This window comes from Triturus cristatus, chromosome 2_2 (genome assembly GCF_964204655.1).
Source record: "Triturus cristatus chromosome 2_2, aTriCri1.1, whole genome shotgun sequence".
Classification (NCBI taxonomy): Eukaryota; Metazoa; Chordata; class Amphibia; order Caudata; family Salamandridae; genus Triturus; species Triturus cristatus.
In genome coordinates, this window is record NC_140582.1 from 866843869 (window position 1) to 866867538 (window position 23670).

The 23670-nt window shown below is 46.2% G+C and overlaps 1 protein-coding gene across 3 annotated transcripts in view; it reads right to left on the reverse strand.

The window, feature by feature from the left end:
- NWD2 (NACHT and WD repeat domain containing 2) overlaps positions 1-23670 on the reverse strand; it is a 688119-nt gene that overhangs the window by 88342 nt on the left and 576107 nt on the right. The gene's annotated exons all lie outside the window — the stretch shown is intronic.

The window sequence follows — 23670 nt, forward strand, 5'->3', positions numbered from 1 at the left end:
GAAATGGTAAAATCATACACTTATTTAGAAAAAGTATTTTGCTAAAATCTCGATAGTAAATCCCACTACACACATTTAGGAAGCAAGGCTATGGGGTACGCAGCTGTAATGAGCCAATTTCATAAAAACAGGAAAGAGGCATTTTAAGTATCTACAAACAATATATACCCCATTTCACCAACTCTCATATATATTCTTGATTAAAACACCTATAAGGCAATGGTAATTTTAGGACCACCATAAAGGGAAAATTCTCCATAAAATCAGTCCCTGTTCAGGCATTGCGCCCTAAATTTGACCTTACGAGTGCCTATGCCTCTGCAATGGCAAATATAGTTTGTTGGGCCTATAGCCTATGCCACGAAACAGAAGGCACACGTAGGGACATCTTGAGACAGGAATTCTTTTTAACACCAGAAAAAGATAACACGTTTAATAAAAACTAAAGTTGGTCGTAAATAATTGGAATGCAAAGTGGAATATTTACCCTCCTGAACGCCAGCACAATCCAAGCTCTGTTTTGAAAACTCTATCCAGAGACTTAGGCCCACATGCATCAAAGCAAAAACCGGTCGCAAACGGGCAGATTCTCAGAATCTGCCCCTTTGCGACCGCTATTTTTGAATTTGGGATGCATCATCCCAAATGCAAACATCGCAATTTAAGTAATCTCTAAATTGCGATTACTTAAATTGCGATTGCATTTAAGGAATCTCAAATTGAGATTCCTTAAATGAAATGCATTAAAGTAGAAATATTAGTGATTTCGCTAATAGGGGGAGGAAATTACCATGAAGTTGAACTTCATGGTAATTTGCAAAAACGTTGAAAAATGCAGTAAAGTGCACTTTTCAAAGTTCCATTTTACACACACACATGTCCTTGGGGCATGTGTGCGTGCAAGATGTACTCATATGCAGATTTCAGGGGTGCAACAGGGTGTCCTTTTGACACCCTGGCACCCTTGAAATTGCATGAGCAATTTGCGATTCTCTAATTGAGAATCGCAAATTGAGAAAGTCTTCCCATTCATTCCTATGGGCCTCTATTCCCATAGGAATAAATGGGGAGGTATTCCTTAATTGCGACTCGCAATTTGCGAGTCGCAATTAAGGAATGTTTAGAAATCGCTATTTTGGAAGCGATTTCTACATGCATAGCCTTTTGTTATTCCTTATTAGCCAATCCTTATTTTTTGCTAATAAGGAATCGCAAATGGCATTGTTGATGCATGTGCCAGTAAGTCAATTAAGTGACATCAACCATTGCATGAAGAAAACACTTTATAATTCCAGTTGGCTGCTAGAGACAAAATATATTTCCAAAAGTATTTATCATTCAACTTAGAACATGGAGCTAGGTGGACTATGCTGTAACTCAGGCCAGGGGTACTTCCTCTCAATGCCTAGAAAAGTTGATGGTACAATCTCGCAGGATTGTGTGACTTGTGTCAGGAAAGAATCCAGGATTTAAGACATAGGCTCGAAATCTGCCTTGCTGTCTCAGCAGAGTGCCATGGCTATAGATCTCCGCTGTATCTTACGTTCAGAATAACAAATATAGATGAAGTGCTGAGATTTATAAAATCTACTGTGGTGTTGCGGTCTAGTCGACGGCACGCTAGGCGTGACGTCACCGGACTTCCGGCGGCGGCCATCTTAGGGGCGCATTAGCGCGCCGATTCGAATAGGATAAGGAGCTCCGTGCCGGCGCTCCTGCTGGAGTGTGTAGTATGTTAAATGGTAGCGGCAGTTTCAGTCAATAATCTTTCAAGTATTTGCCCGGCGGTAATCGCCTCTCATACCACTCGATAATTTACCAATAAAAGAGGCAGGCGCCGGAGACTGGAAGGCAGGAAACAAAGTTTTATTCCGTCGGAGCAGAACACATCAGATCAGACAGCAAGGTATCGTCACGAGGTGCTCTAACTGCATCTCTGAGACCTGGTCTCTTATACACTGGTTTATTGCTTTATTACACATAGTATATTCTTGAGATTCCCTTGATGCCTGAAAGAACATCCCCTGAAGCCCCGGCTCAGATCCGATCCCACACATAGATACAGTAGAAGTTCCCACCCTACCCGCAGTGGGAGATGGCTATCGCGCAGCAGGGAATTCCGCTAATTCCCGGGGGTGTGTGCAGCCGGCCGGGTCTCAGAGGGTAGGGGCTTTGATCTACTGTAATCCCTTTGATGTGGGGTGTTTCCCTTACAGTAGGGGCAATAAACTGCATCCGCAGGGCTAGGTGATGGCCTGGGACCAGTTCAGACAATGGGGCGCAGAGGAAGGGGGTTATCAAAGGAGAGGCATGACCATGTATGGGTTGTCGGTTGGAAGTGGTTCCGTAGCAGGGTCGCGCAGAAGGAGAGGGTTTATGGTCTGTATGAGAGAGCGGGGGTGGCCGGCGCGCGGGGGGATGCTTGTAGCGCCAAGGGGACCGCGCTGGCGATTGACAATGAGTGGGGTGCCTAAAATGGCGGCCGTGCATTCGCTGTGCGTGGTGCTGGGGAGGGGCAAGATGGCGCAGATAATGTTCAGTTTGCAAGCTAAATTTCCACAGTCCTCCCTTTTAACATATCTCGCCAGCTTGTCCGGCCAGTATTCACCTTTGTTAGCCTTTCAGTTACAGTATCGTCAATGTTCGTCACACATTTTAAAGATACAGAGTCGTTAGGGTAGGCAGGAGTAATCTGACATATTTGTACATTGTCTCATACAGTTTGATAAAGTAGGCGAGGAGGAAGTGCATTCAAAGTTGCAGTATAGTCGTGTACATGGCTGGTGTTGTATGAGTGTTACTATAAAAAGTTAAATTTTCTTAACTTCCCAGTGAACAATCGGAAGTGATTGATGCAACATCATGAAAACTTGATAAGAAGATAGTTAATATAATAAGGTGGTTGGGAGAGGATTTTCAACTTTGACATGGGTTCTTCTTTCCAGTGTCCTTGTTTCATAAAGAGCTATCACTGGTAAGCTCTCATTGTTGTTCTTCTTTCGTTGGCACTGTTGAGCACCGGCGGTGGAACTAAGGTCCAGCTCAAATCCGATTTCTTCACGTGGCAGGGTGCAACCACTCACTGTTCTTTGATCACAGTCCTGTTCCTTAACACAGTTCACCACAGGTACCTTTGAGACAGGGTGCCGGCCTTTTGTTCCTCGGTAGTAGGTCAAAGTCATAGTCCAAATGAAAGAGGAAGAGAGAATGGGGTGGCATGGGATCGGATCAAAAATGCGGACCAAGGGGGGGGGCAGAATCTTTTCAGCACTGGGCCCATCAATCGGGCCCGACGGGTTGAGACTTCAGGCACGCTGGTCAGTGAGCAGGGGCCTCGATGTAGCCCTTCGCGCTCATCGTTCTGATAATGGTGTCTCATCTCACACTCTTGTTGCTTCGTCGCCTCCCCCTTGGTCGATGTCATAGATGTTTTATGATCCGCAGTCAGGCTGTGCGTCACGTCCGACCCCTCTCTTCCGATGGCTGCAGGTTATCCTTGAATAGGTTACAAGAAACGAAAGTCTTAGAGATCTTGGCAGGGAAGACATTTACATACTTCATTCTCTCTCCCAACCACTGAGTAGTTGCGGAAATGCTTTTATCTGTTACTACATGATTGGTGCCTATTAACTCTGATGTTAATGTGCGTGTTACTAATCTATTAATTACTGCTGTGGTGCAGGGTTCCGTGGGTGTCCCTGTCCATCGTCTGGCCTTCTAGGTGTCGGTTTCTGCGCCTTATAATACAAGGTTTGGTAGTACCCGTAAGTGCGAGGTGCTACTGTCATGCGTTCATGAGTATCCTTTTAGTAGGTGACCCTTTATCAGTTTAAAACAGGGCCATCAGTTGTTTCGTTCGGGATACTCTGAGACGGCTTAGTATAGGGCTGGAGTTATCTCTGGGAGAACAGGGTGCTTTAGACATTCTATTTCGGGCTAATTGGTCAGGAGTAATTCTGGGTGGTGGAGATGGTGTCCTTTAAGAACAAAAACCACTGACATATAGTCCCCGTGTTGAGGGTCAGATTGGGAGACATCAGCCGTCTTACCTGTCCTTTCCTTCTCAGCCGATTAGGCTTAATGTTTGTAAAAAGGAGAGGTAGTAACGTGGTAAAGTATGGTCGTTTTTGTTTCTGTCAATTTGTTCGAACACCACTGTGTTCAGGCCAATTATACACTTACCAAAGGGGTGTATGTCGTTAATTTATTCAAGAAGAAAAGAGGGCAAGAGAGAGCCTTTTGCGAGGGAGGGGGAGAGGGAGAGAGAGAGAGAGAGAGAGAGAGAGAGAGAGAGAGAGAGAGAGAGAGAGAGACGTGTGCATCAAGTAGGCCATTTTGGCATACATACGACACAAAACGAGAGAGAGAGAGAGAGATGGGTAGGATAATAGGCCACTTGGTGCACACACAACATGGAGTAGCATGGGTCTGTTCCATGTAAGAAAACACAAGCGGGGAAAAGACATAAATTCGGTGATCACGTACACACAAATGCCGGATAGGGGGTGACAGTACATGCATCAAGATGGAGACTCAGGGCTGCGTTGAGCACGGGGACCTCTCCTTTCCTGTCCCCTATTTCCTACGCATGTGGCGTACCTTTAGCACTTTGTAGTTTATCTTAGGGGGTGTCTGACCCTTTATTCTCCTCCCTTTGATCGGTGGACAAGCACTCCAATCATACAGTGACGCTCTCTTCAAGTGATCCAAACATGAAATGCATAAACATTCATAGCGTATAATCGTAGTACACACGCACAATCATATCATACGGTTTTTCATGTTCCCAATGATGGTCTGTAATTTTACGCACTATCTCACAACGTTTGTCTATGTTTTCCCTGATATTGAACTCGGTGCGGTCCAGGTCCACTCCACTCTTCAGTCGGAACTTCGTCGTGACCTATAGAGGGGAAATAAGAGGGGAGGGGAGGTGCAGTATTCAAAATACCCCAGCGCGCGCAGACACGAAAGGTTCTACCTACCATGTACCAGGCTAGCCGCAGGGGTGGGTAACACCACGGACCCATTATTCTTTAGTTTGAGGCAAAGATGCTCTAGTTCATTCATCTCCTAAATTCGCGTTCCCTGGTCGTGCATGTATTTCTCAATTGGTCGTGTATCATGGTGCAGGATACCATACCTTGCATGCGACATATACCTTAAGTTATAGTTCATTATTGATTTGACAATTCTTGGAAAATGGGCAGGCGTGATGGGTACAAATTCCGTTAAACAAAAAGATTTTTAGGCAAATTGTGTCTGTGTTATCTGTATGCTTTCGCTTAGGAGTAACAATCATTTATTTAAAAGAAAAAAACTTTCAACAACCCAGATGATTAGTCATGACACTGATTTCGTAATTCCTTTTTAAGAAGCCCTTTATTTAAAACAATGTCAGTATGGAAGTACGGGCCTACAGCCGCCATAGACCGGCCACGGTGTGAGAGGCGTCGAGCAACATGAGCAACACTGGATTAACATAAAAATCGGTCCCCCCCCCTTTTTCCCGCCATCATGTGTGTAAGCATCGCATACATATATATATATCTCTCTCTTTTTTAACACAAATGTCACGTGACTGGAACGCCACAAGGAGTTGTAGGCCACTCCTACATCAGCGCCATCTTGGGGCGGGGTCGGGTCAGTGCACAGTCTAAGTCTTTCCATGAATTAGCAGTTGAACCAGAATTCCTTTCGGTAGTTCGAGAACTTTCGTTAGCGTCAACTTTGCGTCAGCATGGCGTCACTGCAACCTTGTAGCAATGCCACGGTTTGTTCTTAGGGCGGGGCAGCAGGCGGGTTCTTCCGCCGACGCTTTACTGTCTCACTGTATTAAGCGGAGGCAAGGTGGCTGCCGCTCGGGGGGCAAAAGAGCAATGGCGGTGGTTTTGTCCTTACCGGAAGTCCGCAGGAGTCGAACGTCAAATGACTCCAACCAATTCTGCAAGGCTGAGGGGAGCGTTCTGTCAAGGGTGGGGCCCATGCCCTAGCAAACAAGCTTTCGAGTCCAGAATTGTCTCACGGTGGGCCAGGCCTGGAACCGGAGGGGTCAACCGCCGGAGTTCAAGGGCAGCAGTAGCAGCAGCTCTTCGGTACAGTCACCGGAGAGGAGCCAGCAGCAGTAACAGCGGCAGTTCGGATGGTACTGCCACCGGGGAGATTCCAGTAGCAGTGACGACAGCAGTTTGGATGGTATCACCACCGGGGTGGGTCCCCGATTACCTTGCTGCGGGGGCCCACTCCTCACGTCGGGTGCTAGCGGCAGTCCTGGTGAACCCGGTGCTTGGGTGGTTGCCTGGCGGCCGCGTGCAGGGGTGCCGGCTCAGCCGAACGGCGAATGAAGTGGCAAGGCGCAACTCAGCTGGCTGACGTGTGAAAGATGCGGTTTGGGGTGCCCTCATCTGCTGGCGAGCCTCCACCTGGGGAGGTGGGGGAGGCTCGTCCGCGTCGCCTCCCCCCGCCAGGGCACCCTCCGTTTATTGAAGGAAGAAGTGACTGGGAAGACCCGCACAGCGTGCCAGGGTGAAATTCAGCAGGCCGATGAAAAAGATGGCTGGGTGCAGCTTAGCTGGCCGGTGAGTGAAAGACGGTTGGGTGCAGCTTAGCTGGCCGGAGAGTCAAAGACGGTTGGGGTGCCCGGCAAGCCTCCACCTGGGGAGGTGGGGGAGGCCCGTCCGCGTCGCTTCCCCCCGCCAGGGCACCAGCCCTCATTAAAGAAAGAAGAAGAGAAAGCGGAAAGGCCCGCACAGCGTGGCGGGCTCCGCCTTGGTGTTGCCAGAACTTCGGCGCTTCGTATAGCCTCCGGCCTATTCGCACAATCGCTCGCCACTGATGTCAATGGATTTTTGCATGGCTTTTATAGCCCAAAGTCAACTAAGAGGGACCGCCCAAAACAGGCCAATGTTGCAATTTCGAGGAAGGAGAGGCGAGGACGGTGTCACGTGGACGTTAAGGCTTTGGGGTGGAGGTTGCAGCAGACTGTCATGTAAATAGTTGTTTTAAAACGTGTTTTAACCTGTTTACCCTGTTGGTGTGTTTGTTGTATCCTATAAGTTATTAAAATGTTATAACTACATTGCTTCGTTGGAGTGTTTGTACATATTTTGTAGTCTGATGACGAGCACAAGAAGGTTACTGTGCAATCGGAAAAATAACATAGCCCAATTGTGCGCGATCTAGCCCTAGTTTGGTGACGTCGATGGTGGGTGTCAGCAGGCTTCCGTTTGTGCGGGATTTTGTCATGCTTATTGGGCGGGGTGGGCAGTAGGGCAGACATGTTTAGGTAGCGAGAGTAATGGAGTCGGGCTACCTCGCGGTCGTCTCGACTGTGAGCTTGACTCCTTCCCTTGGTTTCATATGTCCCACAAAGGGCTAACTCCTAGCGTTATTTTAGTTTTTGTAAGGTCAAAAAGGATCCTACCAGTGCCTTTACTATCTTGTCGATTCCTGTTCGTTCATCCTTAGTTAATCGATTCATTCTGGTGGACTCTTTCTTTCCTATCTCATGGTCGTCTAGCGTTGTAGTCGACGTTGGGTTCGGCACAAGAGGCTCAGCCGGCGCGGAGGCCGTGAGGGCCGAGGCCCCTGTACTGCTTTCGCTCGTGTTCGGGGGTTGTGGGTGTTGCACTACTGATTGGGAGGGTGCATACGGAGGGGGCATGTAAATGATCGGGGGACCTAACAGTAATTCGTCATTCGTTCGCTGCTTGGAGGACAACTCAGGGTAGAGCAAAGAAGGGGTCCTAACAGCGTACTGGCCTGAGGTTTCGGGCTCCTGTCTTAGTTTAGTTTCCCTTCTCTCCTTTATGTCTTCTTCTAACTTTCTAGCGGCAAGGTGAGCTGCCTTTCGTAATTCCTTTTCTGCTTTTACTTCTTCCCTCTTTTTCCGTTGCGTCGCTTCTTTGCGCCACATGCCAATACTGTCAAGCATAGTAGGCGTCGTCTTATTGTTACGCAGAGCTACTTCTAGCGCTTCTATCTTGCGGTCGTCGAAGGATCCCATCAGTGGCCACTGACTTTCGGGGTCCTTCTTGGTATATTTATGCCACAGCTTGCTATAAGCTACGGCGACTAGTCCATATTTAGTGAACATGTCCTTATTAGGGGTGCCTTCCAGTGGAGCCGGGTGGTTCACCTCTAATAAGCGGTCCGGGCAGAACCAACTACCAATCAGTGGGGAGAAGATAGGCATGACGGGTTTCAACGGGGACAAAAGTCAGCACTACCTATCTTTTCACTGCTTGCAAAGACTAGACAGAATATCTCTATTCCTCGTTATTTGTAAGCAGAGAATACCTCCAAAGAACCAATATCGAACAACTGGTGTTCGGACAATCAATCAATCAATCAATGGGGAGATAAAGATAGGCACGACGGGTTTCAACGGGGACAAAAGTCTGCGTTACCTACCCTTCACTATTTGCAAAGACTAGACAGAATATTCCTATTCTACGTTATTTGCAAACAGAGAATATCTCAAAAAGCACTATTCTTCAAAACAATCAATGTTCGGACAATCAATCAATGGGGAGATAAAGATAGGCACGACGGGTTTCAACGGGGACAAAAGTCTGCGTTACCTACCCTTCACTATCTGCAAAGGGAGAGAGAGAGAGTATTTCTACTCCTCCCCGTTTGTAGACAGCGAATATCTCAAAGAGAACAATCAATGAGCACAATCAATGAGCAATACTAGTATTTCAAAAGCGTCAAACAATCAATCAATTATTTCTCAATTTGTCGTGTATCACGACCTTACCCGGACCGCGTGGACAGTTTCTCGTCTTCCGCCTCCAGCGCCCGATCGTCCTCTACTCTCCGTATTTGCCGCGGCACTCCTGATGGTTCCCAGTCAGGACCGTAGATCACTCGAGAGAGGTCTGCTCGGAACCAGTGAAGTTCGGATGATCGGCTGCCAGACGAGGGTCTATTGGGCAGGAGCTCTCCAGATCGTTGCAGTCGTTCACTCTGTCGTCGGGACCTCTCCCACTGGATCCACGTGTCGCTGATGGGCCCCACGTTTGGGACGCCAATTGTTAAATGGTAGCGGCAGTTTCAGTCGATAATCTTTCAAGTATTTGCCCGGCGGTAATCGCCTCTCATACCACTCGATAATTTACCAATAAAAGAGGCAGGCGCCGGAGACTGGAAGGCAGGAAACAAAGTTTTATTCCGTCGGAGCAGAACACATCAGATCAGACAGCAAGGTATCGTCACGAGGTGCTCTAACTGCATCTCTGAGACCTGGTCTCTTATACACTGGTTTATTGCTTTATTACACATAGTATATTCTTGAGATTCCCTTGATGCCTGAAAGAACATCCCCTGAAGCCCCGGCTCAGATCCGATCCCACACATAGATACAGTAGAAGTTCCCACCCTACCCGCAGTGGGAGATGGCTATCGCGCAGCAGGGAATTCCGCTAATTCCCGGGGGTGTGTGCAGCCGGCCGGGTCTCAGAGGGTAGGGGCTTTGATCTACTGTAATCCCTTTGATGTGGGGTGTTTCCCTTACAGTAGGGGCAATAAACTGCATCCGCAGGGCTAGGTGATGGCCTGGGACCAGTTCAGACAATGGGGCGCAGAGGAAGGGGGTTATCAAAGGAGAGGCATGACCATGTATGGGTTGTCGGTTGGAAGTGGTTCCGTAGCAGGGTCGCGCAGAAGGAGAGGGTTTATGGTCTGTATGAGAGAGCGGGGGTGGCCGGCGCGCGGGGGGATGCTTGTAGCGCCAAGGGGACCGCGCTGGCGATTGACAATGAGTGGGGTGCCTAAAATGGCGGCCGTGCATTCGCTGTGCGTGGTGCTGGGGAGGGGCAAGATGGCGCAGATAATGTTCAGTTTGCAAGCTAAATTTCCACATAGTACATGAATAAACCCCTCAAACCTTGCCAGCTGTCTTAGTCATCTGTGGTGGGGCATTGTACAGGAAGAAAGGGGCAACATTACAATGGCGACGAGGAGGTGAAACGGCCCAGCGCTGCCTCCAGGGTGAGTGTCTTGTGGTCTGCCAGCCATCGACGCCCACAGGCACCACCCCTGACCAGCAGGAGCGCGGCAGTGTCGCGGAGAGGAAAGGCGAGAGCGCTACATTCCTGACGGGCCCCCCTGAGCCGATTCCGGACCGCGACAACCCCACAGGTACCGCCCCAGGTAGAGTCCACGTGGAGAGGCGGTTGCACGCATCGTGGCGGGGGTCACAGGACGTACCGCGAGCGGCGGCACCACAGACCGCGACGACGACCCGGACGCAGGGAGCCCCGACAGCACCCAGGGGTCGAGAAGCTCGAGTCCACGACCGCGGCGAACGGAGGCAAGGAGGAGGATGAGTGCCACTTCGACGGGACTGCCGAACCCGATACCCTTCCTCACGAAAGCTGGGGTTCCAGATATGCCATGGGAGGATTGGAAGCCGTACTTCTTGAATTTCCTGTTCGCCTTGGAAGAGGAAAGTGGCGCTGAGTTCTCGAGCTCGCGCAGGAAGAGGATGCTGCTACACCATTTGGGCCCTGCAGGTCAGAGGGTTTACGACGATCTGGTGAAGGTGGTCCGGCCCGCGGCGGATGACGATGTGTTTCAACACGCGATCGACGACATGGATGCTCATTACCGCCCGACAGTGTGTGTAGCCGTCGACAGGTACAACTTCTACCACAGAGCGCAACAGAAAGGAGAGACGATTGACCAGTACGTAGCGGCGTTACAGAAGCTGGCCCTAACGTGCAAGTTCGGAGCCTTCCAGGAAGAGTTGATTAGGGACCAAATAGTAATGCACGCAGCGAATGCGTCCATTCAAGATAAGCTGTGGGCCAACGGTGACGAACCCCTCAATACGGTGATAGCCATGGTGAAGAAGGCAGAAATGTCCAAGAGATGTGCAGAGACAGCGAAGAAGGACCGCTACCCTGAACAAACTGTGTGCAGGATAGAAGACCGAAAAGGCCACGAGAGACAGACACCGACGGAGCAGCACAGCACGCGACAACACAGGAAGCCCATGACCCGGGGCGCGAAACAGCAGACGCAGGGACAAGGGAGCACCAACGGGTGCTACAGATGCGGCAGCGAAAGGCACGCCGCCAACGACAAAGGGTGCCCAGCGTTCCGGGCCAAATGCACGTACTGCGGGCTGATGGGGCACTATGAGAGAGTATGCCGAAGGAAGACGTCAAGGCAGCAGGTGAAGTACGTGGCGCAGGAGATGACCAAGGAGGAAGAGCAAGAAGGGCAGGAGGACGAAGAAGAGATCCTGATGATAGATGACCAGGTCTTGGGGATCGACGGCGCGGTCGACAAGAAACCGAGGTGCGCCATGACCATAGGGGGTGTAGGAGTCACCATGGTCGCAGATTCAGGGTCCCCCTACACGATCATAAAGAGGAAGATATGGGAGGATGACTTTGCACCTGTCACAACACACCGACTGCGCCCCACGGACATCCACCCGGTGACGTTCACAGGGGAACCCATACCCATGGTAGGGTATTGCCCTCTCACGTTCGAGTTCCAGGGCAGGACGTGCGAAGGAAAACTGTACGTGGCAGAAAAGGGACCATCAGTGTTGGGATGGAAAGATCAAGGGAAGCTGAAAATAAAGCTGAACCCAGGAGGCCGCATACAAGTACTCATGATGGAGGACGACCCCAAAGTGGGAGCAAGGCAGTGGAAGGAAGAGTTCCCCGAAGTCTTCAGAGACGACATAGGGAGGCTAACAAAGTTCACGCACAAAATAAATCTCAAAGAAGGAGCCCGACCAGTGTCCCACAAAGTGCGAAACATCCCGTTCCGCACCAGGGAGGCAGTACAAGAGGAACTGCAGAGGTTGGAGGACAACGGGATCATCGAAGCCATCGATAATGCGGAATGGTTGGCCCCCTTAGTCGTGGCGCAGAAGCCGAACGGGAAGGTGAGACTATGTGTGGACCTCAGGGAACTCAACAAGAACATTGTAGTGGACAAGTTCCCCCTTCCCCGCATCAATGAGATGTTAGCTAAGACCAAGGGCGCCAAGTGGTTCTCCACTGTGGATTTAACATCTGCGTATCACCAGATCGCACTCCACAAATCGTGCAACCACCTCACATCATTCATTACACCTTTCGGGTGCTACAAGTTCCTACGGATGCCGTTCGGGCTCGCCTCGGCAGCGGCGGTCTTCCAAAAATTGATGTACCGTCTGTTCCACAAGATGGAAGGTATTCAGTTCTTCCAGGACGATATCTTGGTGATGGGCGCCTCCACGGAAGAACATGACCGGAGGCTAGCGAATGTCTTGACAGTGCTGGAACAAAACGGGCTCACGGCCCAGTGGGACAAGTGCAAGTTCGGACTGGGGAAAGTCACATACCTGGGGCACGAAATCAGTCAGGAAGGCATAAAACCCAAGGCGTCCAACGTAGCTGCCATCAGAGATGCACCCACGCCCACTAGCAAGGAGGAGGTACGGACATTCTTAGGGATGGCTGAGTTCTACAGCAAGTTCGTCTCCCACTTTGCATCAAAGACGCACCACCTGAGGTCGATCCTGAAGGAGAAAACGGCGTTCTCATGGAAGGAGGAACAAGAGAGAGAGTTCGAGGAAGTGAAGAGAGAAATCTGTGGCGCCATACCCATCCAAGGGTTTGACCCGACGGCTCCCACGACCCTGACTACAGATGCTAGCGACCGAGGCCTTGGAGCAGTGCTCACGCAACAGTCGGCGCGAGGAGTGACAGCGACAATCAGCTTCGCGTCCCGCACGCTGGCTGACAATGAACGCAAATTCAGCGTGATTGAAAAGGAAATGCTGGCGGTCGTGTGGGCAGTGGAAAGATTCCGGCAGTTCCTGTGGGGAGGACGGTTCCTCTTACGAACGGACCACAAACTCCTGATTAAAGTGCTCACGTCCAACGGCCACGAGCACGCTACCCCAAGAATTGCGAAGATGACACTGCGACTCCTCGACTACGTGTACGACGTAGAGTACATCCCAGGCACCAAGAACCGCGTGGCGGACTACCTGAGCAGGGCGGCGGCAAAGGAACCGGCAGAGGCGCAAGACACAGAGACTTGGGCCGAGTACGCAGTGGCGTTCATGAGCGATCACGAAAGAGCAATCAGCAAGCAGGAGTGGGAAGAAGAGTATGGGTCCGATGAGAAGGTGAAGGCGGTCAAAACGTACGTGACGCAGGGGTGGCCGGAGAAGAGGTTGCTGGGAGAAGAACTAAAACAGTACTGGGAAGTCAGGGAAGAATTGTCGCTGGGGGACAACCCGTGTTTTCTGTTCCGGGGCAACAAGGTAGTACCCCCGACGGCGCTGAGGCCCAGAGTGGTAGCTCTTGCTCACGAAGGACATTTGGGCATCGTGAAAACGAAGGGAAGAGTGAAGGAGGACTATTGGTGGCCAGGGTTGGACCTCGCGGTGGAAAGACACGTCAGAACGTGCGAGCAATGCAACAATGCAGACAAGACGCAAAAAGTGCTGCGCCCACCGCTGGGACGCTTCGACTTCCCGGAAAATCCGTGGGAAGAGATCTCCATAGATGTTCTAGGTCCCATACAAGACGCCAGTGGCAACCAGAAGTACCTCACCGTGGTCGTGGACAGGTACTCGAAGTGGCCAGAAGTCCATGTGGATGACAACGCAGAGACAGATACCATCCTGGGATTCCTCACGGAGGTGTTCATCAGAGAAGGGATCCCCAAGGGAATCCTCAGTGACAACGGCCCACAGTTCACATCCACGAAGTGGGAGGCCTTCATGGACAGGAACGGGATAACTGTCAGGCGCACGCCGGTCTACCACCCTGCTGGGAACGGAGCAGTGGAGAGATTCAACAGGGTGATAATGGGGTCAGTGCAAGCGGCAATCGGCCAGGGAGCAAGCTGGGAGAAAGAACTCAAGCGTATGCTATGGGCGTACCGGATAACTCCCTCGTCCACAGGCTACAGCCCATTCCGCATTCTGAGAGGAAGAGAACCGTTCACCCGAGACAATGTAGCTTGGAAGAGGCTCACGGTGCAGAGTCATTGGTCACCGGCAGTGGTGCGCAGAAACTTGGAGAAAGCACAAGCCGTATACACGAACTACTACGACGCAAGGCACAACACCAAGGAAGCCGCCTTGGAGAGAGGAGAGTGGGTGAGGGTGAAACTGCCTACACAGGGAAGGAAAGGGGACAGCAAGTTCACGCCCCCCTTCCAAGTGGTAGAGCCCTATTCCACATCAGCCTTACTAAGTGACGGGAAGATTTGGGCACAAGATCGGATGGCAAGATGCACCAGAATCAATGAGACTGAACAGAACTTGGAGCTGGATGGCGAGGCAGGAGCTGGGGCCACACCGGCGGGGAAAGGCGAGAGTAGGAGACCAGAGGGGGAAGCAGGAAGCGTTCCCAAGGGATCCTGGAGTCCAAGAGGAGGAGAAGTCGAGACTCCGGGGCTTGGTGACCGAGGGACTGAGTTAGGTGGGGCTGAGCCCCAAGAAGCTTGTGGGGAAGCGGATCCGAGTGGGGGGGGCAATACCCCGACCGCAGGCGCAGGAAGCAGGAGGACACGCTGCGGAAGAAGAATACTGCTCCCACGAAGGTTCGAGGAGTTCAACCTGGACCACAAGTAAGACTGTTCTATGGTGGAGAGGGACATTGCCTATTGTGTTGTAAAAGGGGGAGATGTGGTGTTGCGGTCTAGTCGACGGCACGCTAGGCGTGACGTCACCGGACTTCCGGCGGCGGCCATCTTAGGGGCGCATTAGCGCGCCGATTCGAATAGGATAAGGAGCTCCGTGCCGGCGCTCCTGCTGGAGTGTGTAGTACATGAATAAACCCCTCAAACCTTGCCAGCTGTCTTAGTCATCTGTGGTGGGGCATTGTACAGGAAGAAAGGGGCAACATTACATCTACCCCTAATGAATTTGTGTGTTTAGATTTTTAAAATCTTTTTTGGAAATTGTTTTAAATGTTTTATCTGAACACGTGGCTCTACAGTTCGACTCAGGTAATGTATCTCTTTTTATATTTTTGTCGGGGTCTTAATAAAATCTTTGACTTAAATAGTAAACATAAAAAAAAATGTATTCATAATTTTGAAATATGATGTCCTTACAGTCCAGACCACAGACATTATTTGGGTATAAGAAGAATTACAAGTGGGCAGCCCTTACAGTGACCTGGAACTATTTTTCCAAATAGTTTTCACTGATAAAATGCATACCTATAAAAATGTTCTCACTGATGCTATTTTAAAAGTGATGTTTAATATATAAAAGTGCAACATGTTAAAGCATTTATAGGTGCAAAAATTCAGTTGGCTCACCTGATATACTAATGAGATTGTTTGCATGTTTCCCAATTGTTAAGTTTTTCATTAGTATACCTTTGCATTGAGGTTAAAATATATTTCATATGGGATATACACTAACCATGCTATGCAAATTAAAGCAAAATTATTATGAATTCGATTTTAAACATTTTATATTCTCATAATAAAATGCACCATTTTTTCTACATGGGAAAATTATTTTTCCATCTTAAAATAACGTTCCTCAATACACCCGCTAATGTGTGGGGCTATCCCCTTTCCATTTCACACTGTAAAAAGATTGACTCTTTGCCCTTATCCAAGGAGTAAAAGGGTTAGATTTGGGTTGAAAACACATGCATTTGTACATATGTGAGTGTGCACAAACTACCAGGCATCCTTGTAACAGATACTCCCCACCCATTTGAGGAGACACACTTACATGTAAACGCCATGTGAGTAAATCAATTCTCAGGTTCCCTAAATTGGACAAAGAGTTTTGCACTTATTAATCAGACTATTTGCACATGTAAATTTAACATCAATGCGCACATAGCTTCAGGAATAAGTAATATTATGTTTAGGTAGATGCCCTATTTGCTCAATTGGCCTGCACAGTCTAAACCAGTGTTTAATTTGTAAAAAGTAAGTGTCAGGGCCCAAGCTATTTCTCAAGAGGTCAGTGCAGACTGCACCAGCCACTGCCACTGCCAGAGCTACTTAATGGCTGTACCCACACAACTACTTGCCATCACCCTCATACAAGTGCCACCCAAAGCTGTAAGAATGGTCTCGGCATGCTGGCTGTATTAGTTTTCCATGTATATTTGTTAATTACTCTGCTGATGAGTTCACTTTAAAAATAGACAAACAGTCCCACAATATGGTGAACTGTAATAAATGCTGGTCTTAAGAATTAGGTGGAGATGCAAGCACCAGCAAACACCAGCTTAAATTAAGCACTGGCCTGAACACTGATAGAGGCAGTAGCAGACTAAAGCAACATGATGATCGGCATTCAGTTAAACATTCCGAACTCCTAGAAAATCATTTGAAATGGATTCACACAGACTAGAGACTCAAATGAGTTTGGCAACAAATTTGATCAGTGGAGATGGAATTATTAACTTAGTGGTTTCAAGAAGGTGGTGGAACAAATAGACAAGTATTGTGATGATATAGGCTGTTGATCCTGAATGCTTTTCCAGACAATAGCCATGTAGGGTACAAGGGCATTCTTTCTGTGCCACTGGTTAACAGGGTGCCCAGTATTCATCCATGAGATGCTATTTGCACAACAAATATCACACACGCTATAGAATTATGGACCCTAGATGTACACAAAAACATATTGAGTAAGGTTTTTCTCAAATTAAGAGTCATGTCTTTTAGGATGTCTGGGGATAATGGATTTAGAAAGCAAAGGGACTGATTTAGAGTTTACTAAACAGGTTAATCCACTATAAACCATGCACTACGATTACATATTTGGATATATTGGGTCAAGGGATGAGGAAGTAGTCTGGGGACGTTTTGGTTGGGGAAAGAAGCAAATGGGATCCGTTGGTGAAGGCCCATGAAAAGATGGACGTTTACTAATGACGATGCCTCTACCACACATAGGTGTGACATGAGACTAGTAAAGTTGTATGAATAACTACACAGCTTAAGACAACCATTTCTCTTTTATTTCCCTCTAGGAATTAGGCTAATTGCATCATATTTGCATGATATTCTGCATCTGGGGGTTGCAGCTTATATATGTGATATTGATAAGGTACACAACCAACAATGATGTTGGTACTTTAGGTCTCACTGAGTAGGGGGTTCTGTGTCAAGGGGCTTCTGGATTGTTGTGAGCAGACCTGCCAGCGGTTTCATGGTTGAACTGATGCTCTTCAATACACTTATACTTTTATAATAAATCCTAGTGTTTGGCCTCAAAACTGGTGACAAGGATGGGATCCGACAGTTTACGTGAAGAGAGCAACTGAGAAAGACCATTGTGCATTATTTGCAACCCCAAATAGTTGTCTTTTTGGCAGACAATGGTTGTAGCAACAGGCAGCTGGTAGAGAATGACATGAAATGTCTACAGAGGTGAGTGTGGTGCACTGCTTTAGGCACAACACGTTTGCCGAGTCCAGAGACTTAAGGCACGGTGTGTGGGCAAATGTGGTGCCCCTAGGTGGAGTGGTGCCAGAGAACCATTGGGCCATATTTGACGGTTATTGGGTAGCCAGGAGTCAGCAGCAGCAAGCAATCACAGTGATAATGAGGAACAGCTGAACAGGTTGCATGGCGTGAGTGTGGTCATGCAGACCATCAGCTGTATCTGTGTTGCTGTGTCACGAGTTATTGTGGGTGCAGTTGTGGAGAGCAACGGGGAGCTGCTACCTGCATCTTGTGCTTGTGCACAGTTGAGCAGTGCAGCGGGGAGGCTACTCACCCTGTCCTGTGCTGCTGGTGAGACAAACGCCAGTGACAGAGATAGCAGCAAGGAGGAGACAGCTGAGAGAGCTGGGTGCTGCACAGAAAATGGTTATGGTAGTGTCCATGGATTGGCTGAATTGTAAGAGGTGGACCTTCTGGTCTTCCTGGGGATAAACATAAAGGAAGGACAAAGCAGAGACTGGAAACTAAGAGCTATTGACAAGGATGAAGGACTATGTTAAATAGGACAAGAAAGTTATTATGCGAGGAAGAGGGAAGCTGAACGAGGACTGTGGTGACATTGTGAAAAGTCTACTGTTTGACGATGGTGACTACTTTGTTAATTTTCCTGTTGTGTGAAAGATTAATGGGGTGAGAATGACACTGCATAATTTTGCTGCACCTCCAATGTTTTTACAGGAACCACGGCTTCCAGTAATGGCTTGGGAACAAATGTTGTTGTAAAGGCACGATTGCTGAAGGGATAAGTGTAGTAAATTAAGACTACCCTGACTCCCCCATCGCACCCTGAGCCCTAAAATCCTGCCCCCTTCCTTGCCCCCCACCCTGAAGCCTAAAACTGACCCCATCCTGCTCTTTAAACTACCCTTCCCCTCCCCCACCCTGAGACCTAAAACCCTGCCCTCTGCCAAAAACCAGACAGCAGCACAGAGCAATAGAAAAAGGGATGTTTCCGATCACCTAGACGGCTATCACATCCTAATCTGACGGGGGCACCTCCGACTACATGTCAGGCGATTCCAATCCCGCTACGATGGTGGTTGGATGCTCGTCTGAAATTCATCGTAATCAGGCCATAAGTGATACACAGCAAACCCAAGAAGATGATGGCTGGAGCGCTGAAACTTTTCAGACACTCACCCCCAGTCACAGATATGAGTTTAATCCATCATCCTTCTTTAGCTCACTTTGCCACCCCAGTTCAAGTGACACACTCTACAGGTGACATTTAACTTCCGTACTTTTGGTGTATTTTCTTGCATCGCATACTAGGAACTTACTATAAAGTTAAATATGTCAATTGTGGATTAGCCAATTTTATAATGTTATAGCACTTGCACTGAGGTTAGACAGAAGTGCCCCAGTGTGTGGAGTTTAAATATCAGCAATACCAGTCAGCCAGAAATCGGGGTGCACGTGCAAAATGAGACACTTTCTTGCAAATATGAAGAGGTTCATGATATTAATACTTGGATGTTAGAACAGTAAATCATTTTGCTGTTGCCAAAAGTGTGTCTGGGAGATCTTACCACAATGATCAAATATGCAAGTCAAGTGCATCTTTGCTCCTCAGAGCCCAAGAGAGAGGTCTATACTCATAAAAGAGGCCATCCTCTAGTAATAGTTGGTTGTTTAACCCCAAAAATATGAAGTAAAGGAACAACAGTAAGGAAAGTTTTGGACTTTGGAGAGGTCGGATTTCTATTCCCACTGCAGCGCAAGCAACAGTAGGAAAAGTGTTGGACTTTGAAGGGGTCAGATTTACTATTCCCACTCTAACCTGAGAAACAGTAGGGAAGGTGCTGGACGTAAGAAGGATCAGATTTACATATCCATTTCCAACCTAAGCAGCAATAGAGAAAATTTTGTATTTTGTAGGACTATTGCTACAATTCTCGCTCAAACCTGAGCAACAGTAAGTAAAGTGTTGGTCTTGGGAGGGGTCAGATTTACAATTTCAACTCCAACCTAAGCTACAGTAAACAAAGTATTGGATTTTGGAAGGGACAGATATACTATTCCATTACATTATATTTAAGAATAATATAAATTGCCAGTTTCAAAAAATAGAGATTTTGCATGCTTCTCAACATATCATCTTGAATATTCAATAAACACAAAAAATATTAAATGAATAACATAAATAAAGAACAATGCACATTATTTTAAATAAATAATAACAATATAAAATTAAGTACAAGCCTAACATTATATAACATGTTATTTAACAAATTAAATACATATCTCAATCAATTATCTAATTAACCAAATAACAAAAAAACATATTTCCAAAAATTAGCTACTAAATAACAAAAGATGTTTGTACATAATCAAATACTTAATTAAGAACTTAAAACTTTAAAAATGTATAATCAATTACAAAAATAAACATTTAAAAACGTCCCCCCATTCCTTTACAAAACCAACATGCTAAAAAAACTGACCTTAAATTAAAAAAAAATTAAATCATATTAACAAATTAACATAAATATACTTAACATTAAAAAATAACATAACACAAAAATGAATAAAACAACACAATAGCTAAAATACAGAAAATATGTACAACTATATTAGAAAACAAGCCTATACATAAGACTTAAAAAATAATATCCTTACCTATTATATTCTGTGCCACAATATTTTTGACATCACTGTATTTATGATGGACAAACATGTCTCACAATATGTTTGAAACAATATTTGGGCACAATACCGATACGGTGCTCTGCATTTCAGGTTTATACAGCAAAATATCATGATCAGGAAGATTGCTTACCAGTTTTTGAACCTCTTTTTGGCAAATTTCCAAGGGTTTTAGTTTTTTAATCATAACTATAGTACCCCTTCAGCTGATGATTTCAGGGCCATTGCTATTTTTTTTTTTTAATATGTTATGATCTGAGTTCCTTGCACTGTTGGCCAGCACATGTGTAAATCATAGTGAAGGAAAGGCTGAAGAAACATTTTTAAAATTTAAATGAGTCATTTAGACTGCATAATTTCCTGGCAGCCGGGGTAACAGGAGCACATCCATTGCTATATAAAATGCAAAGTGACATTTAATTTGTAACTTCCAATCAGATCAAAACCAAATTCGCAACATACGCTAGCCTGATCTGAGATGAGTATTAATGAAGTTACATTGCAGCTGTCTTCTGCATGTTTTATTGAGTTACAATATATATTTTGCTTTCACTCAGTGGCAGTGCATTCCAATGAAATCCAAATTTCTGTATGTAATCACCCTCACTGTACTCTTTAATTGCTTTAATTGATGCCTTTTTAATGGCTCTATTTATTACAAGGCACAGGATGGATGGTGGTGGCTGCTCTGGGCTTGGCAAAAATCCTGTTAGTGAGTGGGTTAATCTTTAGTAGAATATGTCATTCCGATTTGGCCTGATGTGGGAAGCATGGACCATGAGATTGCTGATAGGCATTTTATCTGTGAGCTTTTTCAGTGGGATGAACTGGGAAGGGCAGAGCAATGCTGAGAAGAAAGTGACAGCTCTAAACAGCTGAAACAATATTTCACCAACTTGGATTGTAGATACCTTGGGTTGTGGGACGGATTTCATTCAACAAAGGGCGTTCCTACTGATCCAGCTTGAAAGCTGATTAGTCTTTACATGACATGAAAATCAAACATGAGAGCAAAAATACTTGCACACGTTTTAGAGATTTTGAGCAAATATTAGTGAAAGCACCGTGTAAGAGTGCTTAGATTTGTAAACATAGTAACCTATTTTGCACTATATGTTTAAACTATCTAACAGTTGATTTTCAGCTAAGATTTTTAAAATAAATTGATGAAAAACTCACAAAATGTATTTTCTGCAATTACGCAATTACTACGAATTAATATATGGCAAGTGCATTAATCAGCTTAATTTCCAAACTGTACAAACTCACATGTATATTAGCTTGAGAAACTCTCTTCTTTTAGTCTCATTATTATGCACCATAGACTTAGAAAAGTTGGTGCAAAAGCTATATGCAATTCGTTAGGAAGATGAAACTTTATATATTGAATCTTTACATTATAGTATTTTGATTTCTTAGAACAAACTTTCTAGAAAGATGGGTTTCTATATGCTACACATATACACTTTGGTAATGTAGTAGTAGTACTTACTTACTATTGGGCAATTTCATGACACGCCTTATGACACTTGACTACATTGATAAATGTGTTAGCTGAAATTACACTTGCTTATATCCACAAATATGCACACATATATATTAATTATGATGCATTTTCATTTGCTGCCTGAACTTTGACTTTATTCTCAAGGCATACACTTTCTCATGAGATATGTGAGAAAGCACCTTACTGTAACTTTACTCATGCAACTTTCTTGTAATTTCCCATGACATTCTGGAAAGTTAAATGATACATTTTGCAATATCTATATGCATTCTACCATGTGACATGAACGCTTGACACTAGCACATGGGAAGCTTTAGTAATGAATAGCTTATTGTGTACTAACCTATGCGTCCGGAACGGACAATCGATTCCCATGAATCGGTATGGGAAACAATGTGTATTTTTCTACTTTTGCACCTTGTGAGCAGATGAAGACCACATGGGATCGGACGATGATGGCATGACAATTGATGTCATCTCCAGACTTGTTGATCTATATTATTGAATACATCCCTAAAAGGGGAGGGCAAGGAGCAGCAGATGAGAGCAAAGCAGCAGCAGAGAGCATGCGGAGATTTGGCTGATGAACTGGCGACACTTGGACTCACTCAAGCACCTTCTCCTTTTTCAAGTGAGTAACTCTCCCATTTAGCCTTACTGCCCTTTGAGTTCATGCTGGTGAACTTGCTGGCTTCCCTGGTCTGCCAGTTGCTAAATTCTCTTTCCCCTGCCCTTAACTTGACTCTATGCCAGCTGAGAGAACTTTGTGTACGTTCCCCTGCTGGTGGCAGGAACCCTTGTCTAACGGACTCCTTGGCCTGCACTATAAATTTCCAAATGCCCTGTTGCGGCCCAATGTGTACGTTTTTTACTACATGTGTAACTGTATTTCTTAGACTCTTGATTGAGCTCATCAATGCTGGTTAATGCTATAAACTGCTTTTATTAATGTATAAAATACATTGAAAACTTGAAATTGTGTGGGTCTTTTAAGTTATGTTAATGTTTTTCCATGGAGACTGTGCATACAAATCTGGGTTTCTAATGTATAGTCATAGCTTATTTTCAGAACACCTAGTGCGATTATTATTGTTCTGCATTACTGATGCAGAATTACTGGTTTGCATGATATTAGCCCTACTAAACTTCTTCAGGAGGTGTGGACTTCCCATTTTTTTCCTATGCATTCACAGTATGGTCCTAAGAGTAATATATTTGAACCAAATTTCAAATCTGTTAGAGAAAGATTCGCAGCTGTTGAATTGGGAGTCGCTTTCTGGCCTGACAGACGGTACCTTATCCAGATACAAGTACTATCAGCTGGCAGGGTGGTGGGAAACTAAATTTTGGGATTTTGATGCACTGAATCCTAAGTTTGACTATGTATCGAGAAGGGGCGTGTGGAATCAGGAGGTGTCTTTCTGGTACTCAGCTATTCTAGAGCTAGAAGGGATGACAGAATTGGAACTCCATACTCTTTGGGGGAAACGTTATAAGTATGGACTCAAATAATTTGATGAAATTATGGGGAGATTCTTACGCCATGTTACATGTTGTGGTAAAATCGGCTCTTCTTAAAAGAAATCACTTATACACCACTTATAGAGTATATATATCCCCAAAAAAGCTAACTAAGATTACAGGTCTACATCATCAGTGTCCAAGATGTAAACTCCCTTCGGCAGATGACTATCATATGTTCATGAGTTGTCCTGAAATAGTAGATTTTTGGGCAAATGTGCAAACCTTTTTAGCTGAGGTACTGGATAAACAGATTGAAATTACCCCAGGATTGATTATGTTTGGATTACATATTGACTATCATCTTAATGATCCGGTATCTAAATGTATATTTTATGTCATTATCCTGGCAAGACGAGAGATATGTAGAGCCTGGAAGAATATAAATGCTCCTACTTTCACAGATTGCTTGAAACATATAATTTATACTAGTGAATCTGATATGGCATGTGACAGGAACAGTTACGGTAATGTTTGGGCAGCCTTGGTTGCATGGTGGAACAGATAGGGAATATTCCAATGATTTCACCTGGGCACTACCT